The following is a 23,647-nucleotide window of genomic DNA, read 5'->3' on the forward strand; positions in this document are numbered from 1 at the left end:
AACTAGAGAACAGAATATGAACAGCTAAATGAATGCTAAAAAAAACAACTCATGCATCTGGCATCCAGGGCTGAGAGTTGCTATATCATATCTGAAATGGGCTGCTGGTGGGAGTGAATTCTAAATAAGGTGCCACCAGCTAAACAAGTCATTCTGTCAGCAACAGATTTAATGAGGCCTATTTCCTGGAGGTTTGCACTTCATACTTGGATTCTCCATTGTCTAATACGGTAGCAACCTTGATCCAAGCTTTTCTTGTGGATGGTGCACTCCTAACCCCTTTCCTGTGGAGTTTCTCTGCCAGTGGCTGTACTAAATCAAACGCTTCCAGGGAACGTTTCTGGCCACTTGAATTCGATCCTCTGTACTGTCAAATTGTCCGAATGGTGCTTGGCACGGTGCTGGCCTGCGTCCATAGCAGTCTCCCAAATGGCTCCTGAACACGGTTTGAGAGCGAGCTTTGGCCAAGGCCATTTTCAGCAGGTAGTTTGCATTTGGCCACCCTGTTTCGGAGGGCAAGAGCATTTAGTGGTACGTGGTATGGGCTGTTCACTGCCTGCTGCCCTTAATGGCAGAAAATGGTCCTGGAAAATTCAGTGTAGGAGTGTAGACATACTCTCTGTTACCTAATAGGAGTTAGACCTTTTCCTCAGGACTACTGATACACTAATAGAGCTTTTATCCATTAACGAACTGCCTATTTATACAGACCCATAGGAAATAAGCATGTTAGAAATTGCTGCTCTGCTGTCAGATTTGGCTGGAAGTGGCTGAGAGCTTTGAAGTTGTTAGCAGGTGACGGACAGTGATGGGAAGGGGAATTCATAGACGTGCAAATGTACACACGCATTTGTGCATGTACGTGTGCTTGCATAAAGGCTGCAATCACAAACTTTTTCCTAAGGAAATCAGGCTAGAAAGGTGGTGGACAAACACAAACTGGTCAAATCTGGCGGAGCGTGCTCTGTGACCAATCTCGGCAGTTTTGGTGGGGTTTAATTAAGGTGAGCTGTAATTTCTCAGGGAACCTGGGCTTTTGGAGCTCTACATTTGCTTAGGCCCCTTGAATTACTTCAGGTGAACTGAATATTAAGCAGAAAAAAGGCCACTAAGAACTAACACATGCTTTTTGAACACGTTTGACTACGTTGTGTAGCAAGCAATCTATGGCTGTGGGTGTGCACAGATGTACATCAGCTACCATTAAACCAGCTCGGGGACTCTCAGCAGTGTAGTAATCTGAAGCTCGACACAGGTAGTAGAAGCCACTTGAGTGATGGGGTAAATTCTTGGTTGGTGAGCTTTTCCTGAGCTAATGCATATGTTAGCATATGCAAGGTGGCTCATACAAGGTTAGGTCGAGGATATCGCAATATGTCAGGATGGCCTGCACCGCAACAGTGCCAGCACTTTGCACAGTCTAAAGCTTGTGCTGTTGTCGCTGTCCATTTTCAGCCTGAAGTACCCTCCTGCCCTTTGAAGTTGCAAAGAAAACCTTGAAAATACGATCTGCTGTAAACTTGGGCAGCAAATCTTCCTGAGTCTGCAGGCAACTGAACCAAAGGTTGCAAGCAGCAAGAAAATAGCTTGTACTTTCTGTAGCATGAAATCTTCAAGAGGAGGGTTTAAGAGGTCGACGATGTTAGCTGGTTCACATCTTGCCTCTTCAGTAGATATAGTTTATGTTCACAGCCTGAACCTGCTTCTTATGCTTCCCTTGATACACTATCCCTCCCTTCATCTCCTCCCCCAATGCCTGAACATGGAATTGTTGAAACGCCACCAGCTGGGGGTGGTTTACTTATCCAGCGCAAGGGGAAGAAAGAACATGTGAAAGCTGGTTTTTCACCCGCATTCTGAGCAATTTCCAAACAATCTGCACCGAAAAGGAAAAGATTCCTCATGAATTTCCATGAGGAATCATGAAAATCCAGGTTCTTCATGATTTGGATGGTGATTACGTTTTTTTTTCTATCAGGAAACAACAGAAGATCAAAGTGGCAGCCTTAAAGATAGGACAGTGCAGCTAGCAAGGGTGCAAGACATTACAGGCTCTCAAGATGGTATTGTTCAAGGCTGTCAAAATTAAAGACAATTTATGCATTGTAAGGGCAGGCTAAAATCAAGGCCTTGCAACTACAGAAGAACCTAAACATTATAGTAGTCTAGCTGCTAGAAATATCTCATTGACTGAATGTTAATGCATCTGTGGGATTTTCAGGAGTGCGCATTGAGGGCAGCAGAAAATGGAATGGAGTTTAATCTGGAAGGAGACAAGAAAATGATGTCTTTCTCTGTTAGAATCAAAGCCAAGGAAAATTTGGATGCCTTCCATTACTTAGGACTGACTCAGCCTCTTTTTTGAATTTAGTGTAGTGTCTGTTGCAGAGATGCCAACAAAGCTATCCATCAAAATGCTGGGAGGAAAAAGCACAGGTGCTCTCCTGCCCCAGCTATTTATAGGAAAGGCTTGCAATTGCATGTGATACAAATGCCCTGGTTGAGTTTTTACATTCCAGAGCCCTAAATCCAGCTCTTTGGCTGAAAACAGCTCAAAAATTATAATTGGCTATCAGTTGTAGCTGTTTAGCAAAGCTGAAAAAACAGGAATTAAATTTAGCTACAGGGGACTGGGAAAGGAGAAGAAATTTGGGAATCTTTGTAGAAAACATACCGGTTTGAGGGAAAGATATAAGGGCACCAAAGAATTTGCACGGTATGTTAGTATAATAGTATTTTATCAAAACCTGTACATCCAGTCATATGCATATTTAGGATGCAGAAAATGCTATGGCTTCTAGATGCAGACCAGGATTTGGACTGGCACGTCTGTCACTAAACTTCCCAGAAATTTTCTATTTGTTCTCCTGCCGTTTGAGGAAATCCCAGGTAACTGTTTTTTTCTAAGATGATGAATATTGCTGTGGGCTTCTGAAAGTTCTCATAATTTGTTAATTCTTAAGGCTAAAAATTATAGTAAATATGAGAAATGTCTGGGATTAAATCAGAAACGTTTGCAGGCTACTGAAGGATTCATTTAAAGCTTTGCATAATGATATATGTTAACATGTTGCTTCTCTTCTCAACATGACTGCTATTGTCTCAGTTGCCATAATAATTGTTTCACTTTATTTTTAACCACTTCTTTAAATAAGTCCAAGCAGACTGCAAAGCCAGCAACAAATAAAGCAATTTCAGATTTTTACATCTCTCAGGAATCTTCCAGCAGTTCTGCTAAAACTGATGTGCAAACGCATTGACCTACTTTGTCAGAGATCTCCACAAGAGTCTTACAGGACTTACAGCCTCTCTGCTCTGTTGTTATTTCTTTCTATATTCTCTAAGCCAGTGATTGTTAGAAAGCCACCTAATCAGTTGTTAAATTGCTGCTGGACAAAAAAAGTGCATATTTAGCAAAAAAAAACCAAAACCAAACAAGTCCCTATTCTGTGCTGTGAGAGGGATTCTGCTTGTGCAAAGGCAGCAGACTCTATGCAGACTACCTGCTCACCTGAGAAGTTAGTAGAAAAGACAGCATAAACAAAGGGTGTGGGCAATAAATCCCAGGATATTCAGTTTTGCGAGAATACCAGCCATTTCAGAGCCTCTGCCTCAGCTGATCTAAAGAAATCATGTCTCAGCAGTACTCTGTTCTGTCTTGTGCAAAACCCAATCTTTCAGAAAGGCACTCGAATACCTTCAGGGAATTAATAAGGTGGGTATAACTATACCCAAATTTTGGTGGCAACATACCACAGAGAGTATTTCATCCTGTGCCTCTTGTTTCCAGTGTGCCCAGTAGCTGGAAACGTTACTGTAGGGGAGCGATGAAGATCGGCTTCCTACTGATGAAAGGCTTTTTCTACAGAGCAGAAATGCCCCTGCCAGCGAGGTGCCCAGCAGCACTGTCTTAGTGTCTATAAATAAAGTGCTGCGACCATTTTACTCCTTTTGTTCAGCAGCATGGTGGAAAGTGAAAGCCCTACATCTAATGTATTACTTTTTTAACCTAGTTTCCAAAAGATTCAAAACTTCTGTGAGTGAGTATTTTTCCCATTTTTTTCTCCAAACCCCAGCAATTATATATATTTCTGAACAATATGCGATTTTTAGCGTATTTGACAAAAAGATAGAGGTCCCAAACACTTTTTGTTAGTACAAGCTTAGTGCAAGTAGAGGAGACAGTTGTAGTGCAACTTTCACTCCTGATACGACAAGAGGATGGAGGGAAGAGTGTAAAAGAAAGAGAGAGAAGCTAAGCATATTGCATAAAAGCCCTATAATCGTAGCTCTCCCAAATTTCACAGACACACAGCCGCAGGGAAGCAGGCTCTCCTAGTCCTGCTGAGACCGGCTTGCAACCCTGAGCTGCAGCAGCTGTGGAGGGTGGCTGTATAGCCATTATTAACACGATAGCATATGCGATGATAACTTTATAACAGTGACGTAAGGTAGGTGGGGAGGTGACATGCCAAGCCCCACACCTACCGTAATGTCATAATGTCCCTATGGAAAGCCAGCGCTCGTCTCCCACAAATCCAGAGGCTGTCAAAATGCTCGGTATGTAATTCCCGGTGTGATAAGCAATGTGTACATTGCTATGACGCTATCAGAAGTTCTCCGGGCAAGTCATGCTATCTGGGAAGGGCAGTCTCATTCCAAAGCGGGAAGGTAAGCCTGGCACCGGCTGTATATCCCACGTCCAAACCACTTTTAAAGCATACTTAAAGTATGCTTTAAAAAATAGTGCGGGGTTCCTTACTAGCTTAGTAGAAGAAAGGATTTTGTGAACTCTAAGGTTCGTTGGCACACAGTGAAACCCTGATACTGTCGGCTGCAATGGCAGTCTGGGAAGATCGGGGTACCAAACAGAACAGCACCTCAGAAACCAGCTGCTCACCAGTTCTGGCTTCGACTCCTGCCGTTAACATCATGCTTCAAAGAAAGCTTAAGTGACAGCTTGGGCATAGGCAGCTATCAAACACGGTTTAAATTCCTGGGTGGTTTTTTTTTTTTTTTTTTAATGCTTTGCTTCCATAGCAATGTTTCCAACTCATAATCAAAGGTGCAAACCTGTGCTTAGCAATAGCAAAACTAGCTGCTTTTATTTGGAGAGTGTCCAAAGCGTCCGAAAAGGATTTGAGTGAATCTGATGGGGTGCGGCACAATTTTTTTTCTCTGGTGGAACCAAGCCAAACAAAGAGGCATTTGCAGGCAGAGCCTGTGGGTACCTTCAAGCCCTGAGCAGTTTGGCAATCCCAAGGCATATCTCCTATCAGAAAGGTCAGCTTAAGAGCTGGTCTTGCCAGGAGAGGTGCACAGAAGTCTTTTGCCTGGTTTATCTAGTGTGTCTCTGGTGAGAGGCAAGCAGTAAAATGACATCCCACGGCTCTGAGAAATATATATCATCACAATGTATGTTCACCGTGTTTATGATGAGTTACTTGAAATACGCAGACCAAGGAATGCATGATTTGGAAAAAAACTACCAATATTGGTTTCCTGAAGTGCTGAAATAGCACAAGATAAGCTTATGGAATGAAAGCCTAGCTCCACTGAAATCCATAGGAGTTTTCTTTGGGATTTCAAAAAAAAATTATAATTTCACCATAAACTAGTTTATAGCTTTCACTAGGTAGGGACTACAAAGTGAAACTATATCCCTGTACAGTAGACAGGTATTTGCCAACTGGGTTTGGGTTGGGATTAGAAAGAAATAAAATTTGCTCTGTTCTTTCCTTTCAGTCCTCTAATTAATTTTTGCTTAGTTCCCCACTGCCTTCTTTTGCTGCAAAGAGCAGACATTGAATTGGGATTGTATGTGTTGACAGTCCCGGCTTGAGCCTTCCCGCGGGTTGGCTGAGATTTAACAATACATTTTTTCCCATGGTATTTTCTGTCACATATTTTTTTAAACAAACACTATTCTGTCAGCTATAGAGGGCACGAAGAAAAGATGCGCTGTAAAACAGCAAACAAAAGGCAATTTCAGGTTCAGGGTTTGCAAGATTATATAATTATATTGGCAACTCTGCTTTTCTATAATCTCTTTATGAAACGTGTATTCTATTTACTCTGCTATTCAAAGGAATGAAGGCAATTAAGGAACATTTCATTAAAAAGAATGACTCAATTTACCTTTGGCCACAGAAGCATAAGCTCTACCGACGTTTTACAGAGTCACTGCCAACCGATCTGGACTTTAGCTTCAGTCTAGAGGAAAGGGACACCTGAAAATGAGCCCAGCTGTGCATCTACTCGCTGCCACCCTAGCTGTGAAAACTCTGAGGAAACGTGCAGAGCAGTATGATGTCACACGGCAAATATTTAGTGCCATCACACTAAATGTGGTACTTCATGGTCAGAAGGAACCTGATAAGGTAGCTCATTTTTCCAAGAGAATAGCCTTATGGTGCAATTGCTGTTGACACCATCGGTCTGAGCTTGTTCCCTTTGAAATCAATGATAAAATTCCTATTGTCGTGAACAGGAGCAGTATGGGGTCGGGAAGCCATCGAGCTAAAACACCATGCACTGCTTTGAAAGTTAAAGAAGCGTTAAGGTCAGAATAATAACTTTCATTAAGTATGACAAAAATCAATGCCATTTGCACTGTCCAGCTATTCAGCTTGTTGTACATGCAGATTATCTGCATCTGGTTATCACACTTTGTAATCCCAGCCTGGCACTGACTGAAAAAGTGCTTTACAAAACATACAGCCCAGGGCAGGAGACTTCATAAAGTCAATGTTTTTATTGCTTTTCTTATTGATGTAACAACCCTCTTGTCATGTAGATTTTCTTTTCTTTCTTCTTTTTTTTTTTAAAGAGAGGGAAAAAAAATAGATGATACAAGATGATAACTTAATGCAGTGATTGCTGGTTGTCCATGGAGAAGCATAAACTTGACCCGGGATTTGGAATACAGCCAAGAAAACTGCTGAGAAGACAGATCCTTGGTATCATGTGCTGCAGGTCACTGTGGGACCCATTGCAGAGCCTGTCCATGGGCTCCAGCTCCATCTCTGCAGGCACCACTGTCTCCCTTTATGGGAACCACTGTGTTAGACACCAGGAATCCGTACTGACAGCTCTTCAGGTGGGAGAAAGGTACTTGCAATTAAAAACTGCAGGCGTGGTGGGTGTTACAAAATAAAAAAGAGATGGGGCAGAGGATGGAGGACTCATCCCGAAAGAAGCACTTGGATTCCTGCCACTCCAAAGACCTACCTGAAAGAAAAAAAGTTGAAAATAGAGACAGAGCTGAATCAAGTCCTACTCCAAAAGGTCTCTCTATTGAGGTGGTAGCGGTGCATCTCTTGCTGCTGGTCCATTAGCTTGCATGCTGCTCTGGTCACCGATGGCATCAACATTTAGTTTGGGATGGCGTGCATGCAGGGAGAGGCGATTTTGCTTGCTGCAGCTTGTAGGAACACTCTGGGTCCCCATATTCCTGTACTGCAATCCATTACTTCCAGAAGAAACACTGGGCTTATTCACAGGCATTTGCCCATGGGCTTGCAGGTTGAAGGTGGCTTGCAAGTCGATGAGAGCTTGCAGGTCCCTTACCCCGGCCTCTTTCTTAAAAGGAAAGTGGCACGGTGCCTGCCGTAGGCTAACCGCATGTGCTGGACTGATGCGGCTGCCGCTGGGTTGCAGAGGAAAGACTGGCCGCGATGGAGCTGGCCCTCCCAGCAGCACCAGTAGTCCCTGCAGCTCCCATTTCTGCTTGCGTGGCAGCAACCACAACCTCACCTCATCTTTCTCCTCTAGCAGCATCCTAGACCTGACCCCTGGGGCTGGCAAGGAGGAAGAGGTGAGGGCTTGCTAGGGATGAGGGGAGAGAAGGGCAGACAGCTCCAGGTGAGGATCAGGGAGGACGAGGGTCCATTGCAGAGTGGGGATGAACAACCCCAAATCCCAGGTCCGGCTGTGTTGGCTTCTGAAGTTGGATTCCTTCCTGGACAGGAAGGTCAGCGGTGTACAGCGTTGTTCAAACTACGGTGACAGAAAACCTAGTTAAACACAGGTGATGAGAAAAGCCTGGTGGGATGAGGTCAGAAGGAGGAACAAACTTCTAAAACGTATTGGGCAAAGCCTGACTGGCAGCTTCCCTGCTTGGCCCGCTGCAAGAGAAAATGTGCAGTACGTGCGTCTGAACTCTCCTTCCAGAGGTCACGTACTGAAATAGTCTTTTGAAAGGATTTACACAAGCTGAATAAGCCATATTTTATTTCTCTAATAATACTAGTATTTGTAGCCAACTGCCATAAAACCTGTAGTATGAAATACTGTGGCACGCTACTCAGGATTCATCATAGCAATGAGTCCATGCAAGCCGGTTACGTCTTTATGTGCTAGGAGCCTGCTCGCTGTAGGAGGTATTAAGTTACAGGGAACATAATGAAATGCTATAACGTACGAGCCTGGATGGATGGGGCATTTTCAAGCCGACAACCCATCAGCAGCAGGATTCAGGCTGCTAACAGGCGTTACGACACTGGGCCTCTTTGCTCTCCTAAGCTCTTAGATAAAGTGGCTTGTTATTGCTTCTTCCCCAGGCACAGCAGAAAGTTCTTACTGCGTATGTCTCTTAGCTGAATTAGATTGGTACTTGGCCAACCTCGGTCACAGAATTTTACTGAAGAAATCTCATGCTGTTGGCTGCAGTAAGTGCTTTATAAGTGGGTGATCATTACCAACATACATTAGATAGTAGAGGAGTTATCGTTCAGACACTGTACTCAGTAAAGATAACTGAACAAGCATGTCTGTAACATTGGCGTAAATATAAAACCCTATCTATTACAAGTTTCTCTTTTTCTATCTAGTGACATAAAATATGAGATGGAGTGTAACATTTATTTTACATAGCAGAAGAAAAATCGCTTAAACAGTAGTATTCATTATTCAAAGAAACCCTGTTTTTCCTTCTTTATAATCCCCCCTCCAAACTCTCTGTTATTTATGGTCCCACCAGCATTACGTACTGTCTGACCATGCGGCACAGCTTGTCTCTGACAGCTTGGTTGTAAGAGGACTTTCTTAGGAGGTGGAAAATCTCTTTGCACCTCAATCTAGAGGAGTTCAAACCCACAGCGTCCACATGCCAGGAGACAGCCATAGCTCCACGGGTGGTGCAGTCTCCGTTCTTGCTGAGATAAACCGCTCTGCAACACAGGTTCATGGAAGCAAGATGGTAGGACAGGCTGAGGAAGGCTTTGAAAGCTCAGGGTTTAGGAACAGAGGATCTTAGGATTTGTTTTGTGTTCTACCCAACATTAAATGCAGATGCTGCCCTGGGATCAAGGACCTGAACCTCAGGCTGTCCTTTCCTATGCAAGTTCTTTGCTCACTGGTGTTACTAAGAACATACCTCCATGGGTTATGCCATTTCATTTGTGGCCAGCAGAAACAGACTATCTTCTCAAGGTCATTAATTACAGCAGATATTCAATGTTGGGGGGAGGGGGGTATGTTCATTTAAGCTAGAAGTAGTATTTATTGAATTATACCTCTCCTAATTCTGGCTCCTGGGAAGTGAACATTCAATTCTGAATTTGAGGAAATCAACAGCTTTGTATCCTAACTACAGGACAGAGTTTTATCCATGATGTTGACCAGACTATTCTCCATTTGTATTGGTATAAACCCAGAACTACTCAGTTAAAATGCAGTGATTTATAGTAGAGGCTGATTCACACAGTTTTAACCAATACTCCATCTCTATCCCAGTATTCCACACTTCCGAACAATTATCACAGAAACACTGTTCTGCAGGAGGCTGAATATCCTCCCTTCCAGCTCAAGGTCCAGCCCGCTGCTCGCTGCAGTCTCTGGGAAGTTTTCCATGGCTTCAGGATGCACTGGAGCTGGCTCACAGTCTGTTCCTTTAAAGCGGCAAACTGGTTTAGCTAGCACAACCAGCACTTTGCAGACAACTCAGCAATTACGGGATCATATAACTACAGTAAGAGGCTGAGCTGCAAATTACTGTAATTATGAATATTTCTGTTGCAAGGCAAATTTACAGCCAGATATGTCATGTCAAAATTATTTTATTTTGTGGGTAATTCTAATTTTGCAATACATTTCTAGAACTTCATTTTCCTGTTAAACAGCATTTTAATTTGAAGAGTCTATTACAGTGGTTATGGTGGATTATTGCTAGAATTCAGAGGCAGATTATGAAATGCAAACATGCTCCATCACAGGCTAAATCCTGATCCCAGACAGAATAGCACAGTTGGGAATGGTGATTAATATCATTATAACGATAGTGGATAGTGTCTCAGGAGAGGCTCGGTTGTCTCTAGTTCCTCCCATATACCCAGATAAGGCTCCCTGTGCAATAAAAGGGGAGAGACAAGCACCTCCAGAGAGCTCAGCCTTTGGGGGTGTTCATCTCGGAAAATAGAAGGGACGTGGGGTGAGACTGCTCCCAACGTGCGTACCTGGCTTGAACGCCAAAAACAAGGCAGTGGGTCTTTTGTATGACTTTCAGTAAGTCACTTTATCTCCCAGCATCCTGTTTTTTAGTTCTTCACCTGTACAGAGAACAATACAGACATGTTTTGGGAGGGTATATTCACTGACAGCATTTAGGTTCCCAGAAAGTTTGGTAAAATGGTCTTGCTCATTAAGAAGGTGGCAATTTCCCAATCTTGATTTATCTCAACCAGACGTCAGGTAATCCGCATCACTGCTAACACCACCTCTGACCTTAGCTCCAGGATTTTGAAAGCGGTACAGACTGCAAAGTGGCGATTTCCACAGGTTTAAGCACCTCCAGGTTCCAGCTACGGCCCCGTTTTTTGAGTAGACCTCCCCATTTCCAAAACATCACCCTCTTCAAACTCTTCCCGAAGCTTCAGGCCCCACCCAAGCGTTACGGAAGGCGACGTGCAAGCACGGCCCGTCTTCGGGGGACGGCGCGAACGAGCTCGGCTTCACCGCGCTCCCCGGTCGGTCGGCACCGGCTGTGACCCAGCACCAGTGGAAAGAGCCGCAACCCCGGGGCAGCCAAAAGCAGGAACGACCTTGTCGCCTTTGTCTTCGTATCTAGTTACGTTAAGCTCCCTGGCGGGAGGAAGCCAAAAAACAACCCTCTCCCTTGCCAGCTTGTTCATTAGCAGTTAATGGGACAGGCTTGACCCTCGTTTCCCCCTGCAGCCATCCTCCCCCCGTTGATTGCAGGGGGCTTGAGGCATGCATGGCATGCGGGGCCAGGCTTTGGGGCATGATCCCGGCCGGTCCCAGGTGGAGCCGGTGACCTGGGATGTTTTTTTCAGGAACAGCTGCAGGCTGGGGCCATAGCTGGGAGCTGGCTGCGTTCGGAGGGCTTGCACCGCCGAGATGTGAGCAAGAGGTGGTATGAGCTTTCAGCCCCCTGCCCTGGTGATGGAGGGTACTTTTCTCCTGTATCCCTAAAAGTTTTGGTCTTAGCAGTCATCACTGCGATACTCAGGCGCTCCCAGGTCTAATAGCCTGTCCCTGAGAAAGTAAAACTTTGTTTTGTCTCCTTTTTCTGATGCGGAGGTAGCTGATAAAGATAGGGGGCTGTGGATTTACTTCCACTGGACTGTTTTCCTGCTGGCTCAGGTGTCCGACAAAAATCTCTCATCTAACTGTTAGGTGCATGCAGATAGATCCAGGGCATGGGAGTGAAGACTCGGACCAAGATACGCAGCCATTTCGTAGACCAGCCTCGCTCACCGCCTTACTGGTTCACAGCTGTTCCCTGCAGTTTGTGTTGTACTCACAGATTATTTTCACATACCTCATCTAGGCTCTAAGTCGGGAGGTGAGGCACTGACTCTGACCAAACAGTCCGCAATGGGATTTTCTCTTCTGTCCCCAAGCTAACAAAAATGAAGCCTCTGTGCTGTATGGCCAGTCTTCCCCTCCAAAGACGTGACCTTACCTACAAACCGGTCGGTGCCACTGAACCCATCGTGTTTCTGAGGGGCCGTTTGCAGGATCCTACCCCTTAAAAGCCTGAGCCTTTATTTTAAAAAAGAATTTCAGTCCTTTCACTCTCAAAGGCTGTAACATCCAAGAAGCCTCACAGTGGAAATGGCCTTTGCTGGGTCCCTCTTGCCTGCACGCTTTCCAGAGAGATGCTTTGTTCCAGCAGGAAAATTGGGAGACCCTTCCAGCGAGCGAGCCTTGTAAGCAGGCTGCCGGGGCAGAGGGCTCTAACAAGTGGCAGCTGGGTAGAAATGACTTTTCAGACACTGAAAGGGTTTAATGAAGAGCAGAGATTAAAATGGTATAACAAAATATTGACATATCGTTAACTTCTGCGTTATGTCATAGCCAAACCACTTAGCATCAGTATTGCATGTGGTCTGGCCATGCAAACATCCCCTCCAACGAGGCTAATTCCCATCAGATTGACGGCTGAGACCTGCTAGTCCCCTTCACGAGGTATCAATTATTTCTTCTGTGCGCTCCAAAAGTCATTTGGTCCTTTTGATATGCAAGACAACTGTTAAATTAGCTGCTGAGGGACTACTGCTGCTTTTCAAGCTCCAGCCTCAGCAAGAGACATTCCCACCTCATCGCTCCGTATCTCACTCGTTTCCTCATGCGGCAAAGGTGATTGAAGTGATTTCTGCCCTGGCTGCTCCTTCCCACCTCCACACTGCAATTCACTGTCCGGCGCCTGTGCCGGTGCAATTGTTTTGTGGGGGACAAGCAGTAAATCAGGTCACTGAAACATTAGTGCTCCTCCATGGGATGCTGTCGATGATTTCATCCAGGAGCTGGGCAAGAAGCTGCTTGTCCCAGCATTTCTTTCTGATGTCCTTCTGCACGGGCAACTTCTCAGAGGTGTCCTTCCACTGCCGAGAAGGTCCACTCAAACCGCCGGGCAGGGCACTGCACCTGCATAACTGCTGTCCTTCTTTCTCATATATGGCAAACTAGATTAAATTCCTCATGAAATTCACTAGCAATTAAACTCATCATTAATGTAAATAGCCAATTTAAAATACATCCAGGAGGAGATATTTAAATACACGCTTACTGGTCATTTATGTCTATTACATTACATTAGGCTGGAAGATCCATCTGTTATTAAGCTTGCCCAAGACTTCTCATTAAATACAATTGTCACAGTTGTTATAATGCAGAATTTGTTCATGCTGGTTATCTGCCGCAAGCAAAATAGCCAAATATTTTAGTTACCTCTAAGAGTAAAGATAGAAAAAATATACGTGATCTCTTGTGAAATAAACATTCCCTCCACTTCCTTTGAAAATGTGAGGTGAAAACCTATGCATTTTTCAAATTTTAGAAATGTAAATGAGATCAATCTTCTTGGGTTTTTCTCAGACCTCCCATTTGCACTGGACTACTAGACTGAGGGATAGGTATTACGGTAGCTATTTTAGGGGTATAAAAATTATTAACCTAAGGATGCATCTACAACAGAGTTTTCGTTCGCACTGGGAGAGTGCTTCTGAAATGCATCCCCCAGGCATCCCCACTTTCCACGCTGTGGTTTGCGTCACGGAGTGGTCTCCGGAGGCACCAGCTGAATCCCTTGCTGGTGAAACTAAACCAAAAGATGTGCCCAAGGGACACTTCTGGTGTGCTAATGGGATGAGACTAGAGGGAGACCAACGCGTATAGTGTAAACATCAAGTTTTCAGCACCGCTTCTCCCTCTCTCAATCTGCTCCTAATGCACTGCGCTACTTGCTCAAGTAGACATGGCCTAGGTCAGTGCTAATCATCAAAGCTCACCTGCCGTGGTGGAGGTGTCTGGATACACCCTAGCTAACTCACTTAGAAAACTCACTTCTTTGCAGTTCAGGTTAGAGAAGAGGACTCCACCCCAGGCATGCATCTATCTGTAATTCTACCTACCTACCGACCAAGTAGGACCATGCCTATGGAGGCAGCTTGACCTGCTTTCAGACTCCGAAAAGTGCTTTGGCAAAACATGTGTCTGTAAGTAAGAATCTCTGCGCTGAAGAGTGGAGTTGCAGCTCCTGAGTCCTGTCCCTCTTGCATCCCGGGAATGCCCAGAAACCTGCTTCCTGGCACGGCACACCGTGTTGTCTAGGTACAAAAAGTAGCTAGGACTCAGGACTCGAGCAGAAACACTTCCTAATGGTGCTGTGTGCACTGGAAAGTAATTTCTGGAACCCAAACTATGTAAATAAAGTCTTCTACTGACCTCTTTCTCCCCTCTCAATTCCCAACCTTATAAATAACTCTTACTTCCACCTTCAGAATTTTTCCAGAGCTCTGCTGAGGCTTTTGGTTTGCCTATTTTTAGCTTTGCATTTATTGACAGTGGTTTCCTCCTTCTCTGCCTATTCAGGCTGCAGCCTAGAAAACGCAAAGGTTATTTGATTCCCAAATTGGCTTTCCTTGGACAGATCCGTAAAGTTTCCGAAGACAAAAAGAGAGGTCATCGTTTCTTTCCGTCACGACTGGCATATACGTCCTCTGAGAGTCACCAGGGGAGCCACACACTGTCTGCCTTCAAAAACTTCCTGAGACCTGGAAATGTGCTCTCTGATACCGAAGTACAGTCAATCATCTCTGGAGAAGCCAGCAACGAAGGCTGTCATGTACATAACAAGGAGCAGGAGGGCAAGCTGCATTTTAGATAACTCCAGTCAAAAAATATCATCACTAAATGCATAGGAAAACTGTTAAGATTTTAATAATACAGATAATTTTTCCCGTTTCTCAGCAGACAGCATTGAATCACTAGCCTTGTGCTGCGCACATGAACTAGATATAAAACTGTTAGTTGAGCAAATTTCTTACCGTGTGGTTGGATGTAGTGCATGATAGGCTGTGTGGGATCATGCCAATTTAGCATGTTTGAGAAGTGCAAACTTGTGAAGCTATATGGTATACCCATACAGTTTATGGAGCTTAAGAGAAGACATACAGGTAGATAGATCATGTGAAATGTGGCTTTTTCTGGTGTTTAGTTTTATTCCCATTAACCAAAAGGAGGTAAAAAACCAAACCATGGGTAGTTTTAGCAGCAGATTTTTTTTTTTTTTTTTTTTTACGGTGGTAGTCCTTTCTTCTGGGGTAATAATGCAGAAAAATGGAAAACTATGATAGTGTCACTTTAAGCCATAAACAGATAACTGGTTGACAAACATAATCATTTATATGAAATGTTATGTTTGCTTCATGTTCTGCTTCAGGCACAGAATTTCAGGCAAATCCAACAAGAGAGCTAAAACGACAGACAAAGCTGCAAATTGCTACAAAAATCGATTTTTCAGAGGTACGTGACATAAGGCCCGATTTTCAGAGACATGCTTAAAGTGGGACACATGATTAAAGAACTTGCTGAATCAGAGATTTTGTGTACAAAAGACCAGTTATGCAGCTAACGGGCTGTGCAAATAGACTGTGTGATTTCCTCACGCGGTTGTAACTGCGTACAGAAGAGCTACACGTTCATTGCTGCTACAACGTACATGAACGCTACCCGGGAAAATACGACACTTAGTATGGCAGCAGCTCCAAAGATTTTCCACTGTGAATTGAATTTTAGCTTCTACCTTGTCTCCGCAGGTAAGATCTGCCTTGAAAAGCCAGTAGGTTAGATGTGGTCTGCGGTAGATTGATCCTCCAAGACTTGAAGTGACTCAGACACTCGATCTGAGGGAGTAATTGATAGCAGCGATAGGTTGCCATCCAATCCTTGGACCAGCGAGAAGATGAGGATGATAGCACAGTTTGTGGGTGAGTTTCATGGCTGTTTCATGCCAACAGAGGACTGCCAGGATGGGCTTTGTCCAAGACCATGGCGGAGAACGTGCTCCGGCCTCTCCCAGTCTCTGCTCTGTTTCTTTTCTCATCCCTGGCTTCTTGTCCTGGTCTCCTAACCTTTCCAGCCTTTCCTATTTTCCAGCCTGTGAGCTATTTTATCCGTCACCCGGCTTCTCCTCCCAGTCCCAGCCCACAGAGCCAGTGGCCTTACCCCAGTCAGTCTTTGTCCCCCTCTCCTTGCGAGGCTCCTGGTCCTCAGGTACCTTCCCCATGACCCCCCATCTTTGTGCCGGTGCTTGTTTCCTCTGCCTTTGAGGTGGGCACCTCCTTCTCCGTGCAACCTGGGCACCGGAACGTCGAAAGGCCAGGAGAGACAGACGCCATGTCCTCCGCTCGTGCTCCGAGAGCCACCCTGGCCACCAGCAGCAAGACGTGGTGACAATGAGGAAAGACCTGTGGCCCTGAGCCGGATCCAGCCCGCAGGGATGATGGATCTGCACTGGGTTTGGTACCTGAGGGCTTGCAAAAGGGTGAAGCGTGCTTACAGCAGGTGAGACCCTAGGAGAATTTAGCAACCGCGTTCGGGCAAGATGGAGATACAACCACTGTCTCCCCCACAAACGAGGCTATGAGAATAAATTGATTTGTAATCCCACAGTAGTGATGAGTGGCACAGAAGGGACCATGAGGAAAGGAACAAATCTGCCTCTGGGAAAAGCTTGGATAACGCGTGGTCAGCGGGGTATTGGGCTATGCATTGAATAACGATGAAAAGCAAAACACCGAACAGCTGCTGGCTTGGTGGGCGCCATCCTTTCTGTGCAAGGAAAGAGGCAAGGGCTTGTGGCTGGTGGGGGGACAGTGTGTTCACAGTGACTGGAGGACATCACAGCAATCTGGCTTGGGGGCAATTCGGAGGAAGAAGTTAGAAATCTAGTCGGTGGGGAGAGGTTGTGCCCATGTAGCCAAAGACAGGAGGTATGAATACTCCTTTATCATACAGTTAATGAAGTCCAGAGGCTTCTTGCAAAGCCTCTAAACTAGAAATTTCACAGTCCACTTTCATACCGATGTTTCCCAGGCGTACCCCACTTTGCAGCCTAATGTTCCTCGAGCATAGTTTTGTGCGTGCACGCACAGCAGCAGTGTATAGATTCAAAGCAACACCTCCTACCACACCCACAAATGAATAGCTGGGACAGACGATAAGGCAGATGTGTAAGACATTTGCGGTATGAAATGATACTGAATAAGCAAGCAGCTGTATACTGATCTAGCTTCTTTTTCCAGATGGTCGCAGCGAGCAGCATCCTGCGGGGAGCATTATAATGGTCAAGTCCTGAGCTGACAAAGGCTGAGTAAGTGTAATAATATCTGCGACTTGAAAGAAAGGATTGTACAATTCCTGCCAAGAACAGATGGCAAGATAGTGTTCTTAGCCACAACTGATACCGACCTACTAGCAGGAACCACAGATCTTTATTGCAAACATATCTTATGACAATTGATGCAATCCCTTAATCAAAGAGCCTTGACTGTTCCTCTGGTTAATTCCCCCATCCAGTCAACATTACTGGGCAGTGTCTGGTATAAGGCTTAGCCACATGAGCAGCTCCTAGATTCCTATCTCATGAAGATGCTGGCTCGTATCGTGCATTACATCAGCCCGGTCAGATTAGATAGAGAAAGGGGCTTTATTCAGACTGCCTATCAGCAGTGCCTCACGTAGATGCTGTGACTCTTAAAGGATGAAAGGACTGATGAGTGATCCAGATCCCGGACCTCATGGCATCAAGAGACGTACTTGTGGCACAAAAATTAGGCAGATCTTCTGCTGAAAGTGCCTACCAGGGCCACAGCAACTACTCATCTTATACAACTTAACATAACCTGTGGCTCGGATTTTCCATGAGGGTCCCCTTTGGGAAATCACGCGAGTTCAAAGTCTTGATGAGCTAAGAACAGGCACTCGACTAGTACTGCAGATCAGCTGATGAGGGGCAGCTTGATCAGCTTGCTGTCATGGACTGTGCCCTTAATCTAGACAAGGAAAACTATTTTAGCACAGGTTAGCCAGCTCAAGCAAAGTTAGCTCCTCACCAGCTTTCACTTCAGTCTGAGCCGTACTTTTAAAAATATGATAATATATTAAAATTAAAGATATTCTTTCATATGAATGTTAAGAGGTAGCAGTTAGAACACGCTAGCTAATGCATTTTACAATAATACCTTTTGTCCTAAACTAAACAAGTACTCACCAGCCATAAGGAAATCACCCCCAGTGTTTTATTTTTCATTCATCCCAGCTTTCCTTTTTGCTATATGTGCACTCTCCTTTCTTTTCCCACGAGACCTTCCACATTTATACTTGCTTCAGGAAGCTGTTGCTCTCCAGCCTGCCATACTGTGAAATCGAGTTTGCCCTTGACCATTCACCCTGAAGCCAGCAAGGAAAAAGATGGGACAGGTGAGGAGAGAAGGGAAGGAGGAGTATTTTTTAAAGAGATACACCAGTGCTGTTTTAAAAACTGCCCTTTACCCACATTTATATTGGCTAAGGGATAGTCAGGACATGCAGATGAACGTTGAAATGGGGTTGGGGAAAACAGTCCTGTCCAAGGGGAAAAGAGGATTCCCATATGGAGGGAATGCCAGACCCAGGCTGTCTCAGTGGGCAAGACTGAGTATGGACAAAGTGACTATGGGGCAGCCTGAACCTGCCCCTCCAAATCTGCCCCAGCCAACCTCCAAGCATCCCCCCAAATTCCAGCATGTGCTAGAAAAGTCCTGGTGGCCTCAGGGAGAGCCCAGGGCTCACGTCTGGTTTAAAGGTCAACTCTGGGTGCTCCAAGCGATGCCGGGCTGAGCGTCTACCTCCTTCAGGCAGCGTTTGCTCCTCTGCACACCACCGAACTTGCCCACTCAGCACAAGTCATCTTTTGTAATGTCAACTAACGTGCATTCATTTCCAAAAGCCACAAATTAAAAGCAAAAGCAGCCTTTGAAATGCCAATTGCACTTTTAAGGGGGATGGTTTTTTCCTCTTCCATCCGCGTCGCTTTTCATCTTTACTGCCATACATTTATACAAACCGTCGGGGTTGGGGGGGGTTATCGTCGCTGCTGTTTTCTTTTCAAACGGATGAAAACTTCATTCTTGCAGATCAGGCATAAGCTCAAACGCTCTCTGTGCCACCAGAGCCCGAACCCACCTCCGGGGCTGCGGGCAGGGCGTTCGCCTTCCCCTTTCGTTAGCTCAGCGGTTCCTAAAAACCCAAGTGCTTGTCTTTTGATAGTCTGCACTCTGGTTTATTAAGATTCACAGACAATACTGTTGCAAACGCCAGTGGGGATAGAAAGAGTCTGCACATACCAGCTGAAAAATAACAAAGTGACATTCACTCAGAAAATGAAACATAATACATCTAGGGAAAAACCAGCTGAAATGCAGATGTTCAAGGGGATGAGAAACCTAGAAAGTCAGAGCTCTGGAGGAAAGCCAGGGGCGACAGAAAGCGGAGGATGCGCTTTGCAGGGCAGCGTGAAAGGAAACACTCGGGGCGATTTTGACCTGGTATTATGTGACCCCACGGGCAGACGGGGCGATGTCGGTGGTACGTGATGGAGCCCACTGGCTCACGCGTGATGCCAGACCGTAAAGCTGAAGGCACGGCAGGGAGAGGCATCCCCGTGCTGGAGCCAGGCTGCAGTTTGCTTTCCCCTGAAGCTTTTTGGCATTATACACCTACACTCCAGCAGTCCCAGTAATCCTGTCTTCACCCATCGCTGCCGTGCCGCACAGTGACTAAGATCTCTCGTGACACTGACAACAGCAGAAGTGCTTTGACCAGACCGGTCCTTGAACCGGCCAGGTCTGCAGAAGCTCCTTTGCGCCTTGTGTTGCAACAAGAGAAATTCACTCAAGGAATAAATAAGGAGGTGCAATTTCTAAATGTTGGTGTGCTGCGACACGGCTGTAGGCATCAAAAGGAATTTACCCATCTATACAGCTGCTGATGGAAAGACTATAGATCAAAGTTTAAAATTTATAGCTTATAGTGCCATTACCTTGGGGTTAACCTTTCAGTATCTCCCTTGCGCTTCTTGGAAATGTAGGAAAGTACACTTCAAAGGGGCATTGATTTCAGTGGGACTCAAAGCAAAGCGCACGCTCAGGAGGTGGGCTGAGGCATGACCTGTAATGTCTTCTTTGAACAGTAGGTCTGGGATGTTGTATTTCAAGAGCATTTTGGATGCAAACACATTTACCATTCTTTAGGATCTGTTCTGCACTGGGACACATTCCCTTCATCCTTCTCAAACGGTGCAAAGAGAACTTCGCTGGTCAAAACCGGTCGGGGAAGCATCAGCCCCACGCAAGCAGATATCTTCCTCTGTTGCCTCTTTCCTACCCAACAAAGAAACCCCGACTGTGTGCATGAGGTCTGCAGAGAACAGGCACACTCCCTGTGGATGATCTAACACACCTGAATCTTCTAGTGAAATCAGGGCACCGATGAACCTCTGTGACAGCTGTAGAAGTTAGAAAACTCCAGTGAACCCTAGCCTCAAGGAGCTGCTGGCAGGCTCCCTTTGCTTCCTTGCATGCATCTGGGCTCCACGCAGAGGGTAAGGACCCACATTGCCCAGGCTTACCTTAGCTCATTAAATAAGAGCATTCTTGTGACATAATAGGAAAAAAAAGGAAAAGCCATACTAAAAGATAAGTCAAATGCACACTCTGTCTCTCTCTTGCACCCAAAATGTAATATAAAAGGAATAAGAGATCTTACACTGAGATTCTTTTCATTTCTCTTTGCCAAACTTCAGTGTAAGTCTCCTTCTCCTTGGTCTGCCCTTGCCGGTTCTCACTATTCATGGCTGAGGTTCTTGTGTGACACAAGCAACTCCCTGTGACCAGACGTCTGGATGTCTGGACGTTTTCCCCAAAATCTTTAACTTGCAAGGGCTTTACAACACCTTCCCTTACAGCCCTTCATCTACATCTGAACCTCTTTCTGTGTATTTCCTCACCCTGGTGTTGGTATTCCTGAACCCGCATCTCTGTTCAGAGGGCTCTTGCTCATTTTGAAGAAGTTTTTGAATCATTTCCAATCCTAATCTACTTTTAAAAGCAGAACACACGGAAAATGTTATGTATAAACATGGTTTAAGGCAGTTGGTGAAGCTACCTTTGATCTCATCTTTTTTCATACTTTCCTGGAGGAGTCTGGATAACGATGTCTTTCTGGTGGATGTTTTCTGAGATTTTTCAGGTTTTTGTTACATATTTCCTGGATAAAGGCAGGATCCGTGATTTTTTCAAATTATTTTGATTTGCAGACATCTACCCCGTAACGCTGAAATAAAGAGCTGAAGCCTACCAAGGGCTCGTTAGCCTTCACTGCTTTTTACGAACTCCTTCGAAGCAGTCCCCTGATGTCCAGGAAAGCCCTGGGCTCGACCGTGTTTTGAAAAAATCTGAAGATGTCTCCACGTTGATAAACATTCAGGCCCAAGACATTTGAAGAAACAACGTCCTCTTTCTTATTCCCACCGTGGTGAGCGTATGTCCGGCTGTGCGGGGGTCTGAGCATCCCATGGCCCGGATTCCTTTCCTGACTTGCAATTGTTTTGCTGCGTGACCTATCTTCGTCATCGCTCCCCACAGCCCTGACTGCTGTCACCCTCCAGTCCTGGGAAAGGCGCTTAACCTCGCTGAGGTTCAGTCGTGACCTCTGCAAAAAGAAATTGCTTCAGAGCCTGACACGACGAGCGCGCTGGAAGCTGGAAACGAGCTGCTTTTGCTCGTTAACGGGAGCTCAGAGGAGTTCAAATGGAGGAAGAACTAGCGTATGGTCTCCATAATCCTTCCTGTTGTCTGAATCGTGCCAGCCTGCCAAGAAGCGCTGCCCTGCTACGTGGCATGCCCGTTTTCTGGCCCTTAACGAAGAGCCCGTCGGAGATGCGCATCTCGGCGCCTGGCAGGGTCCCAAACGACAGGCAGCTGCTCACAAGGCATTTCGGCTTTTTGCCCCGCGCTCTCCAACACCCAAAGGTCGGTGGGGAAAATATCGAACATTTTCATACGTTTTCGTTTGTCCTGAGGTTTCGCTGGACAAGCCAAGTCCTCCCCACCCCTCCTGGTGGAAAATAGAGCCCGCCTGCTGGTGTGCTGTTTCATCGCGTGAATTAAACCCCAACTGCCCGCTCTTAAAATTTCAGAATTCCCGCATGAAATCCTTCCCTGCGACGAAGGAAGTCGTCTCTCTTGTTTAAGGGCTACAGCACATTGCTGCAGGTTTCATGTTAAAATGTCTCTTTGCTCCTAGTAACCCTTCATGTTCTCTGAGACTCGTCTCTCGAGCCCTGCAAGGAAGGCAGATTTACGTGTCACGGTTTTGAACATTTGGTTAATAACAACTCGTTCATCTCCAAGGAGCAGACTGAATACAAACAGCCATTACCGTAAAATAATTTTCTATCAATAGTCTCTATTTCTGCATTTTATTGTGTCACGTACAGATGTGCTTCTGCTTCCCCATTGAAGATTGAGATGAATCGGCTGAGGGAGGGGAAGTACGTGTTTAATTTTAGCTCTTTAGTACATTTTGAAAGTAAACCCAAATGCTTTTATTGTGATTCCTCGTGTACAGGTTATTATTATTTATTCATTGTGTAGGAAGTCTTCCATAATGTGAATCTATGGTAATACCTGACATAGACAGACTATTTCTTGAAAATCAATCCATTACAATTTGTTAACACTATCACACTCTTTTAATGTCCTCATTTTTAAGAATTTATCAGTTGTGTCATCAAGGAACTCTCAATTTCTTCCTGATGACCACTTGTAGTAACAGGACAATTATTTATATTTTTCTGGATGCCAAAATAAATATAGAAAATACTTTAGCTTTACTCGCATCCCTTCTGTGTGTGCTATTTGGGTCACCGCACAATATCCTAAAAAATATTTTCTCGTCATTCTACTTCTGGAACTATAAGTGAATAACACCATTGAATCTGTGAGAGTGCCAGCACATTTTTGCTGTACAAGCAAAATGAAAAAATAACAATAATTATTTTAAGTGTCCATTGAGCCACAAAACATCAAAACGAGAGTGAAATCTCAAACAGAGAAACAGTTTTCTGGGGACATAATGATGCTGCTGCTAGACAAGTAACCATCACATATATGCAAGACTTTTCTATTTCTGTTGTCTTTCCCTTACTCTTTCCTACTTTGTTATCCAGCTTCAAGTGAATATCAAGGAAGCAGTCAGTCCCATCATGAATGCTAATATTGTATTAGATGAAAGGTACCCACAAAGATGCAACATCCATGGAAAAAAACACTATGAAAAATGAAATCCCACAACAAATAGATTTTCTTCCCACTTGAAATACAATGAAAGTGTTGCATTAGCAAATAATCCAGTGGCTTATAAAGATGTGCCTCTTAGCATTAAGAGGTAGAACAAAAATACAGTATAAAACAACTTGAGGTCAATAAAGTATTACATTGCAGCTTATGGATGAAATTAAATCTCGGGCTCACAGTTTTTAAATTATGGTGCTTCTAATAAAAGTTACTGTTGTGGTTTTTTTTTTTTATATTGCCTATTATATTTCAAAGAAGGAAAGACTGAACTTTTAGAGCAACTCATTTCAGCTTGCAATTTGCGTATTCTGTGCTTTTCCGTTTTACTCCTGATTTTCAATAGCGCCTTTGAAGAGATAATTAAAAGATATGAATTAGCTGAGGGTGAGCATTATGACCAGCAAGCTCGCCAAGAGGAAGGTCTTTAAAACCGCAAGACGGATGAGGAGCAGTAGGTACGCATGATAGCATTATTATTCTTTCCATTAGGCCATTTACTGCTCTTG

At 44.8% G+C, this 23,647-nt stretch overlaps 1 long non-coding RNA gene across 1 annotated transcript; it reads left to right on the plus strand.

Annotated features, from left to right (window-relative positions):
- Nucleotides 1-16,009: 16,009 nt before the first annotated feature.
- On the plus strand, nt 16,010-22,956 carry LOC115350783. The gene is made up of 3 exons (XR_003926611.2): nt 16,010-16,308; nt 17,049-17,116; nt 21,101-22,956. It is a non-coding gene; the product is annotated as an uncharacterized LOC115350783 (long non-coding RNA).
- Nucleotides 22,957-23,647: the final 691 nt, after the last annotated feature.

This window comes from Aquila chrysaetos, chromosome 14 (genome assembly GCF_900496995.4).
Source record: "Aquila chrysaetos chrysaetos chromosome 14, bAquChr1.4, whole genome shotgun sequence".
NCBI lineage: Eukaryota > Metazoa > Chordata > Aves > Accipitriformes > Accipitridae > Aquila > Aquila chrysaetos.